This window comes from Petaurus breviceps, unplaced genomic scaffold (assembly GCF_028583685.1).
Source record: "Petaurus breviceps papuanus isolate PSGF00001 unplaced genomic scaffold, PetGlider_PUasm1.0 176, whole genome shotgun sequence".
Lineage (NCBI taxonomy): Eukaryota > Metazoa > Chordata > Mammalia > Diprotodontia > Petauridae > Petaurus > Petaurus breviceps.
Window position 1 is genome coordinate 28,555,887 of NW_027185771.1, and position 11,484 is coordinate 28,567,370.

Sequence of the window (11,484 nt, forward strand, 5' to 3'; positions counted from 1 at the left end):
CTTGTCTCCCGAGGAACTAAGATTGCTGAGAACTTGCCTCCTGTCAAGATGAAGAAAAGACCTCCATTTGGGTATTAAGTGCTGTGCTTAAACTTGATGTAACTCTGGGGTAGATTCAATTGTGATCCAGGGGTGGGGAACTTTTGACCTTTTTGTGTTCTATGGTTGAACAAATGAATGTACTTTACTTATGTTTGGAAACTTATCTCCATTTGAGAAGAGGGGCTTTGTGGTGGACTAAATGAAGGTACAGCCTAGGGGTGGAGTAGTATTTAGAACAGGGACTTTGTAATTGATTGAATGAGTGGAAGGTCCTGGGGTGGGGTAGTACTTGGCGATTATTTAATCACACTTAGTAAATGCTGTATTTTGAATGATGTCATGTTTTGACCTTCTCTGTTCTTGGTTTGTCACTGAATAAAATGGAGAGCACCTATGCTGGTATTCTGAACCTTGGGAAGTTGCCTTTCCTTGGCATAACATTACACATGCCTGACTGTGTGACTGATCAGACCAATATGAGTTCAGAATGCTCTACCACAGGTCAGGCGCAAATTGTCCTTGTGAACATTTTCAGTGTATACTCTACATTTGTGCATCCTGTATTTCCTTTGAGCTGTTTTAATTCTGCTTTGCTTGTAGAGCCCAGCACCTTCTATGATGTGGGCATGCCATGGTGAGTAGTCCTCAGCGAGGGTCTCCCATGTAACAAAATCAATTCCAATATTCTTAAGAGAGACCTTGAGAGTGTCCTTGTAGCTCTTCTTCTGACCACCATGTGAATGCTTGCCCTGTGTGAGTTCTCCATAAAAATCTTTTTGGCAAGTGTATGTTTTGCATTCAGACAATGTGACCAGCCCAGTGGAGTTGCACCCTCTGAAGCAGAGTTTGAATGCTTGGCAGGCTAACTTGAGAAAAAAAGAAAAAAAGTGTCTGACGGTTAATCAGAATCTTTCTAAGACAATTCAAATGGAAGCAATTCAGTTTACTGGCATGACGCTGGTACACAGTCCAGATTTCGCAGGCATACAACACTGAAGTCAGCACAATGGCTCTGTAGACCTTCAGATTGGTAGTCAGTCTAATACATCTTCTCTCCCACACTTTCCTTTGGAGCCTCCCAAACCTGGACCAGCTCTGGCAATGTGTGCATTGACCTCATTATCAATGTGTACATCCCTGGAAAGTACACTATCAAGGTAAGTGAACTTATCCACAGCATTCAAAACTTCTGCATTTACCATAACCAATAGTTCCACGTATGGATGGTGTGGTGGTGGCTGATGGAACAACTGTTTTCTTGGTGTTAATTGTTAGACCAAAATTAGCACATGCATCAGAGAATTGATTCATACCTTTTTGCATCTCAGCTTCAGAGGCTGCAAAGTGCACAATCATCTGCAAACAGGAAATTGTGCACCAACACTCTCCACTTTGGTCTTGGTTTTGTTGTCTTTTCAGGTTGAAGAATTTATTGTCAGTGTGGTAGCTGACCTTGATGGTGTGTTCATCCTCATTGAAACTTTTGACAACATGACTGAAACCATCATACTTAGAAGCATGGGAGCAAGCACACAGGCTTGTTTCACTCTGTTGGTGACTGGGAAGGCACGAGAGCATTGTCCATTATCTAGAACCTAGGCAAGTATGCTGTCATGAAATTGGCATACAATGCTGATGAACCTCTCCAGGCAACCAAATTTTAACATAATTTTCCATAAGCCCTCACAACTAACAGTATCAAAGTTCTTGGTCAGATCTTTAAGTGTTTTATACAGACCTCTGTTCTTCTCCTGACATTTCTCCTGGAGTTGTCAGGGAACAAACACCATATCAATTGTTCCTTGGTCCTTTCTGAAGCCACATTGTCTGTCAGGTAGATAACTATCTTCCATGTGAAGAATCAGTCTATTAAGGAGGACTCTAGCAAGAATCTTGTCAGTAATGACTAAGAGAAAGAAACCCCTGTGATTGTCACAGGACAGTCTATTTCCTCTACCTTTATGGAGTGGAACAATGGAGGCATCCTTGAATTCCTGGGGGATAGCCTCTTTTTGCTATATAACCTGGAAAATTTCAATTAGCTTTTGTATGAGCAATGGACCCCCTATCTTGTAAATCTCAGCTGAAATAGTAACAGCACCAGGTGCTTTGCCACATGAAAGGAGCCTAATGGCATTCAAAGTTTCTTCTTCAGTTGGAGCTTCAGCTAGGGAGGGATTGGCTTCAACCTGAGCCAAATGGTCAATGACCTCAGCCTTGATGATGATGGTTTGTTGAGAACACTATGGAAGCATTCAGCCCATCTCTCTAGGATCATACCCTTATCACTAATCAATATATGTAAATAAATTCAATTCAATAAACATTAATTAAGAATTTACTATGTGCCAGATACTTGTTAAGTGCTGAGGATACAAAAAAAAAATTAGCAAAAGACAGATACATCTATGTATATACACACACAAGATAAATAGGAAATAATAAAAGAGGGAAAGCACTGGAATTAAGAGGGGTTAGGAAGGGCTTTCTGTAGAAGGTGGGATTTTAGTTGGGACTTAAAGGAAGTCAGGGATGTCAGTAATTGAAGCAGTAGGAAGACTGTTCCTAGCATGGGGGAAAGTCAGAGCTCATGCTTAAATCATATACACACACACACACACACACATACACATATATATGTATGTATATATATATACAGAGATATAAGAATGATCCATACATATATATGGTTGTTAATATAAACATGTTTGTGTTTGTATGTGTGTGTTTAATTTGACCATTGTCCAATCAGGCATTAACTCTCTTAGCTAAATACCTACAGTTACTTACCTAATGGCAACATATGAATGCCTTCAGGCTATGCACAATGATATTCTCACTCTGATTCATAAATGAAGCCCCTGGTTATTGTCAGAAGGTAAATAATATGTGTTTATTGAAATGAAATGTGGGGTTTTTAACTGCTTAGAGAAAAGGAGTCTTTTTTTTTTTTTCTGTTCAAGGTACTACCTATTATTTTATTTCTCGAGGCTAAATAAAAAAGTTCCCAGTAGTCCTGGTAGCTATGTTCAAAAACATTGTTAAGTCTTCCTTCCTCAAAACTGATCAAACACCCCCAATATGCAAAATAAAAAAATATAAAATATTCCTTGCCCGTAAGGTTTTTGCATCTTATCTCAATTCCTAGATAAAGCAGTCTAGACAGGAACCTTGCAGTCTAAATTAGGGAGGGTCACAGAGGAATAGATCATGGAAAATATGTCCATATAGACACATTCAAGTATTATATGGACTTTTCAGGACCTTGAATGAACCCCACATCACCATATATGTAGCATGGGGAAAATTTTGTACCAAATGCCTGCCCAACAACAGAACAAGTGAACTTAATTATTTCTCTTATTGAGTACTGTTATTTTTTTAAAGAACAAAATGGCTTTGCCTTAAATTTCTAAGCCAAAATGAGGTAAATAAAAATGAAATGCTTTTTTCAGTGATATAGAAAAAAAATATGTTCCATTATTATGGGGTGTTATCACACTCTATGTATCAGACTTAGGATTCGGGCACCAGGGTTCAAGTTTCTGCTTTACTCCTGTCTAGCTGGGTGACTCTCAAAATTCATTATCCTTCTTTTGTCTCAATCATCAGCAAATGAAGAGAACAATGCCAGCATTAAGTAAATGTATGCCAATGGTATTTGAACTGGGAGGTTTTAAATTGCAGTGGGAAACAGAGGAAAGCAAATATGGACAGTCAGGAAGGTAAGATAGCTCTCTCCATTTGCATTGCAAAAAATTTACTTCCATATATTTTTAAAAATTATGTTTCTGTTTCCAATTGCCTGGACATATTCAAGGACTATGCAAAGGAAGCTAAATATCACAGTAGATAAAGTGCTAAACCAGGTATCAGGAAAAAAAATCTATTTCAGATTTGATCTCAGACACTTGTTAAGTGTGACTCTGGACCAGACACATAACCTCTATCTGTCTCAGTTTCCTCATTTGTAAAATGGAGTTAATATTAGCAGCTATTTCCCAGGGTTATTTTGAGGATAAAATGAAATACTATATGTAAAATGCTTTACAAACCTTAAAGCACCACATAAATTCCAGCTATTGTTTTTTAAAGGCATTAGAGGCCATTAGTGTATGAGCTTTCATACAAAATGTATTTCAATCTCTCCTAACATTGTAGTTACTGTTCCCTATGCATGAAACAATGAATTTTTAATATCTTTTGTACAAAGAATGTCATGAAACGTCCTTCCTTTTATTTACTACAATCAGAAATCCTATCTTTTCACATTCCTGTCCATGGAATTAAGAGAAGACATCCTGTTACTAAAATCTCATTTTGAAATAGAATTCCAACAAAGCAATAAGGTCCACATGAATCAATGGGAGATTATTAATGGCCTGGGAAAATTATGGCCCCATTTTTGATTTACAGGATGCATAATAGTTCTGTAATACTTGGCAACAAAGCCAAGAGATAGAGAATATGACAGCATTTTTTACTTCATAACTTCTGGCCTGATCTCAGAAAAGGACATGAACAAGACCTTATGGCATTTGACAATATAGGTGTGCAGCAACTCTACATAACCCCTTCACCATAAATGTCCTCAAATGCATAATGAAGCACACAGAATACAAAGATGCCCGAATTGCTATCCAGCCCTGGGAGGGAAGGAGAGTTTGCTCAGACATATTCTAAACACCATCTGTGAGGCAAGTGTTTCATTCTGCAACAGATTGCCAAATTTTCCTGTGGAATCCAAAGAGATGTTCACTCCAGGGTCTTTAATAGAACCCTGATTGAGCAGGTCTTTCATCTTTGTTTTGTGTTGTTGTAAAGACTATACATATGTCTGATGGATAGAAGTTCTCATTAATTTATTATAGAATTCATTCTTTTCTTTCCTTTGGAGTGCAATATTTTACCTTATTGAGACTGGGTTTTCCTTGCACATGGCAATTAATCTTTTCTAAAGACAAGCACCCACTCTATCAAGGTGTCATCTGATTGATTAGATTAGAAATACACTGTTACACATCATACATTAGTGATATTTCAATATAACATGGATCACAAAATCTACCATCAATGGAAAGAGTAATTCAAGAATAACAGGAATGAAAATTTGCAAAGAATGACCTTGGTAAGAATAAAATACTTGACCCATTGAACAGTGTAGAACATATTTTTCATTGTTTTTTATTGATCCTTTTTGTCTGTTTTTAGTCACTGTGCTAGGTGGTACAGTGGATAGAGAGCTGAGCCAAGAAACAGGAAGTTCTGAGTTCGAATCTATCCTCACTTTCTAGCTTTTTGACTTCGGGTAAGGCACTACTTAATCTTAATAGTACCCACTTTCCAGAGTCATTGTGAGGATCAAATGAGATAATATTTGCAAAGTGCTTAGCATAGCACCAGGCACAGAGTAGCTACTTAATAATTGCTAGTTTTCTTATGTTGTTGTCTCTGTATCCCCCCCTTTCTATCTTTTTAGGGGCTCATTTATTTAATATAACCATGTGGTCTACTAAAAAAAAAACGAGAGTTTATATGCCTTTATAAGCAAAACTTGGGGGATTTATAAGCCCAAAAGAGGTAATGTAGTTTCTAAAAATAAGTGCCCACATGAAATTAAGAACCAGAATGAAGATGAAAACTATAATTTACTTTAAATTATTGCAACTATTTTAGCAACTTTGAAATTCCCAAACTCAAACTATTCTGGCATTGGGTGTGAGATGAACATTTTCATCTATAAAGATCTTCAACCATCATCTTTTTTTTTTCTTTTTTGCCTTTTTTTTTTTGGAGGGCAATTGGGTTTATGTAACTTGACCAAGGTTACATTGCTAGTTTTTTTTTGTGTGGGTGTGAAGTGTCTGAGGGTGGAACCGAACTCGGGTCCTCCTGTCTTTGGGGCCAGTGCTTTACTCACTGCGCCACCTAGCCACCCTTCAGCATCATCTTGTCCAACACTAATGCTTGTACAAATGAGGAAATAAAGCCTGGGGGAAGGGTGATTAAGTGACTTACGCAACATTACATTGGTAGTCAGAATCAAAGGTAGGATTTGCATCTGTGTTCTCTGATTGAAGAACCAAAGGTCTTACCACTGTCACAAGACTGTCTGCTTAGACATCAGACATGGTAATACCTGAAATAAGAATTGACCCCTCATGACATTTTAGCTTTTTGGAAGCCTACCCTGTTCATACCATTTACCTCTATCAACCATACTCACAGCATTAACACTAAACGACTCCATTTTTATTTCTCTTTTCTGCAGTTATAGACTGGAAAGCAAAAGATTAATAGTTACTTTTGCTGAGTGTATGAATTCTGTGGTTGGTGACCTAGAACATAATGTAACCTCTTTGCTGTGTGGTGAGGCCTAGAAATTCTAATCACTGTTTCTGAACATTTGGACTCTGGCAAAAATACTTTACAAATCATTCTCAATGCACATGTGTATGTATGTATTTATGGGATTTAAAAGTAAATTCATTGTTTATAGAAGATATTTTGATTTGTCTTTGATTTTTTATCATAGACCCATAGGCCTGGAGATAGAAGACATCTAATACAATCCCATATTTTACACATGGGGAAACTGAAGTCATAAACTTAACTTGTCCAATATCTCACAAGGAATAAATGTCAGAGACCAGATTGTCTTACTCCTATTTATTTGAATAAATCATTTCTGTCTTTCAAGGCTATGTATGAAATATTGTGTGTGGAGGAGGGATATGAGTGGAAATGTGTGAGAAAAGATATGTTCAATGATTTATTTTTCTTCTAATATGCCTCAAACATCTGACAGATTCTGAAGATTGAGGAGATTGAGACAGGTAGTCTTATTTGGTGATTCATGCACTCCCAATCCCAAGTGGTTTTTGCAAGTATCAAATTCTAATTTTGAAGTATAAATTAATGCCTTTACACTGGGTCTAGGGTAATATAGCACAACTATACTTTAATATTTGTATTTATCTATAAGCTCATCACTATGGGTATGTCTTCCAGTGGTTCACAACACAAGCTATATTTCTCCTCAACCTATGTGATTTTTGTCCACATTATTCTCTAAATCCTTCCTAGTGAGTTTACCTAGGACATTGGATTTCTTGCAGTGCAGATGCCAGTGATGCCTTCAAAATACCCTTCTGTTATTGTTCATTTGTGTTACCTAATCAGGCAACCTACTTTTCTGTCACGTAAGTCCTTGAAGATGTCTTTTGTCGTGCCTTTATGTAGTCAAAAGGTTATGAATAGTACAATGGGTGTGTGATTTCCCAAAGTTGAGTCAGTTCAATTTCCTCCTCTTATTTAATTCTGGGTCCATATTGTTGTCCATCAACATTGCCTATTCTTTTAGGCTACTTCATTCATACATTTGTATTTCATTATCTGGGATATAGATATACACATATGTATTCCACTTTATTCTTTCTATGTGAATGGCTAAGCTGAATTCTTTTGAATGGTCATGGATATCATTAAGGAGACCTTAGAGATTTTCAGAGGTCAATGAAATCAGAAGTATGACATCTTCAAACAGGAACATATACAAAACTTTAATATTACTTTTTAACCAAACTATCAGATATTGGTAAACTTTTTATCTAGGCTCTTTGCAGAACATTCTTAATGACAATAGTGGACAAATTTGGTGAACATAATTAATGAAATAAAAATGTATAAACCCCTCCCATTCATCTCTGTTGTACCAGGGCCCATGTCAATCTTGGTTTAGACATTATATAAGTTTTAAAGGAGGTTTGGTCACATTTTTAGGTCCCTCAATGGTTATATGGGCCACTAAATTACAAATTTTAAATTTAAGATTTAGCCACGTGAGACACTAATGGAATGAAAGGGTTTTAGTGCAAGAAGTCACCTTAGAAACTATCTAATCTAAGATCCTGCATTTATAGGGGCAGAAACTGAGGCCAAGTGAGAGAAATAACCTACATGATTTAGTTGATTTTAAGGAATGCACTGCTAGTTCACTTAATGGTGTGGAAAATTGTAGAAACACATATTTGGGCCAGTTAGAAACTTATCTACATTCTTCCTAGGCCAAAAGTTACCCTGTAGAAACTGTTACCAAGCTTCAAAAGGAAAAGGCAAATAAAATGAACTTGAGTCCTCGGGGAAGAAGACATGCATGGCAGAGAATGATACATGGAATAAAGAGGGATCCCTTCCATTCTCTAATTCATGATAAAATGATGGATCTTGTACTATTTTCTTATTTCATAGAAGAGAAAATCAAGGCAAAGAGAAATTAAGAGACTTCTCCAAGGTCACATAGTACTAAATATCAAAAGCAGAATTTGAAACCACATACTTTGATTTCAGAATCAGAACTTTTTTCCCACTCTAGTGAACTGCCTCCTGTTCACCTCCTCCCCCTTAATTAAAAAATAAAATAAAATAAAGCATCAAACTCAAATACAAACAGTTCCTGGTGGCTGCATATTGACTAAGAAAACCAAACACTAACATGATCTTTGTTGTATTGTATTTTCATAAAACATTTCCTAATTATATTTTTAATATGGTTGGACTGTGCATTGAAGTTTTGAGGGAGCTTCCAGGAGTTTGACTGTTCTGCTCTAAGTTAACTTTAGTTTTTGTAGCATCCATAGTCCTTTTTTTTTTCTCATAGAAACCACAGGTTCTCTAAATATTCCAAGTCTTGAGAGAAACTGTGGAAAAGTGAAACAAAACAAGACAACAAAGCATTTGGCACTGTCTAGTTAAGTCAGTAAGCATTTACTATGAGCAAAGAAAGGATAGGTTTGGAATCCCATCTCTATTATTCACTGTCTCTGACCTTGGGCAAGTCAGTCCCTTTTTCCTACATAGTTTATCTCTAATTAGAGTTTGTTGTATGTTTTGTCCCCAAAACCTGTGTATTGTTTCTCAAATCCTTGGTATCACCATCTAGGAAAAATTTATTATTTTTATATACCATGTCTTCTCCAGAGAAATATTAACATTTTATTTCATGATAACATTTTAACTGCAATGTAAAAGTAGTTACATAATGAATAAGATATTGAAGGAAATGAATATTAAGAATTCATTTCACGGTTTGGACACTTATCTGTGTGATCTTAGAAAGGTCAAAACCTCTTAGAACCTCTAAGAAATTTCTGTGTGTAAAATCCTATCATTACTATGTAACATAGTCTCCTTGGTGAGATTACAGAAAGATGAGGAAAAGGAAAGAAAAGAAAAAGAAAAGAAGGAGAAGAGGAAGAATGAGAAGGGTGAAGAAGATGAAGGGGAGAAGGAAAAATAGTGGGATAAAGAAAAGGAGGAAAAATAGAATGAAAAGAAAGAAGGAGGAGGAGAAAGAAGGAGGAGGAAAAAGAACAAGAAGAAAAGGGGAAGGAGAGGAGGAAGAAGAGGAAAAAGAGGCAGAAGAGGAGGAGGGAAATAAGCTAAAAGAAGAAAAAGTTCTGAGTTCCCCTGACTGAAAATATGTGTTTATTTGGTACCTTACCATAAAAAAATGAATTTCTTAGGCAACATTATGCAATCTAGTTATGCTTGGTGTTATTTGAATTCCAAGTCATTCTTTGTGAGCACACTGTGGAACTGTTTAATAATCTGTAAGGATAAAACAAATATTCTGAGTCGGAATTTCCTATCCTCTGTGTCTCTGGAAAACATGCCATAGGATGTGTATAAATTTCAAACACAGTCCACTATTAATAAATAAGAGAGAAACACTTAAAGGTCTAGGGGGAACATTTAAGTTGTTTGGCATTAATCAACTAGCTAGATGAGCCCCTGACCAGTAAGCAGCTAAAACAAAACTTTTTAATAGTCAAATCCCATCCAATACTTGAACACAGAACAGATTAATGATCTGCAGAGCATTATTAGGAACCATACCCAGGAATCTATCAAAATGTAATATCAGACTAACAAAATTAAAGTTGCTTTTTTTTCCTGAATGATAAATCACTGTTGATGATAAATTGCACAGACCAAAGATGAGTAGAATCTTGTCTAGAAATGTGAGTGACTGCACCCAAATTTGATAATGGCTCCATAGCAGGAAAGCATCCTTAATTGTATACATGCAGTGCCTGAAGCCTTTACTGTCTGACCTGTCAGCACTAGCTCTCTTCACAAAGGGCCACCCAGAACTACACAGCTGGAACATGTGAGCAAGGAAAAATACCTGGAGATTAAATTTAAAAAGAGCCTCTGTGGCCCGATTATCAAAAGCCTCTACTATTTGAAGTACAATTCAACAGAATATGAGTAGGACCAGGGTAGGAACTGAGCTTTATAGTGAGAATTCTATGCTAGGCAGCCACCCCTGGGATGAGTAAGAGGCCAGGCAAGAGATTTGGCAGTTTGCTGTAAAAAGGGTACATCAAAGTACAAACTGTCTTTCAAGAGGTTCCTTCAAAAAGGGACAGTATATAGATGAAGGTGACTTGAATATGGTCCATAGTAACCATACAAATTGATGACCATCTCTTTAGGGGCAACAGTTCACTCAGTGAGTAGTAAGAGGCAATTTGGGGACCCTGGTTAGACTATCTCTTTTATTTTTGTCCTATGAGAATTCAAAGGAAATTCAGTTAGAAACATCTGAGATAAAAATTGTGCTACTCCCATTTCTTCTAAAATTTCCCTCTGTCTTTTAAGGAGAAGTATATAGGCCCATATGATTTATTGATTGGAGGCATCTGTCTCACTTGTGGGGGGCAGGAAGAATCTTTAATAAAGTGTATTTAAATGTCCATCAAGAGAAATTCAGCATATGTTTAATGAAAGACAAAACAAGGGAGATTAATATTCTAATGGAGAATATCCAATACTATTCAATTCAATGATTTTGTCAGTGTGTCTATTTCTGCCACTGAAGCAGATGACTTTTTTTTTTCAGTCTTGTTCAACTCTTCATTAACCCATTTAGGGTTTTCTTGGCAAAGACAATGGAATGGTTTGCCATTCCCTTCTCTAGCTCCTTTTACAGATGAGGAAACTGAGGCAAATAAGGACAGATGATGTGCCCAGGGTCAAACAGTTAGTGAGCTTCTGAGATCAGATTTAAATTCAGGGAGATGAGTCTTCCTGACTCCAGGCTCAGCACTTTATCCACTATACCACTTACCTGCCTGTAAACAGAAGACTAGTGATACACATTTAGTGAACTAATTTTCTGAGATATTGTCCTTAAAAAATATGCTCAACTACAACTTCTGACCTAATAGCCTATCTTTTTATAAAAAGCCTTACTTTGATTATCTTGGCTACTCCTTAGAGACCAATCAAATAACAGATATTTATAAGGCTATATGCCAGGCACAGTGGTAGATGCTGGGGATATGAAGAAGACTGACTTAAATGTGTGTGTGTGTGTGTGTGTGTGCATGGAGAGAGAGAGAGAGAGAGAGAGAGAGAGAGAGAGAGAGAGAGAGA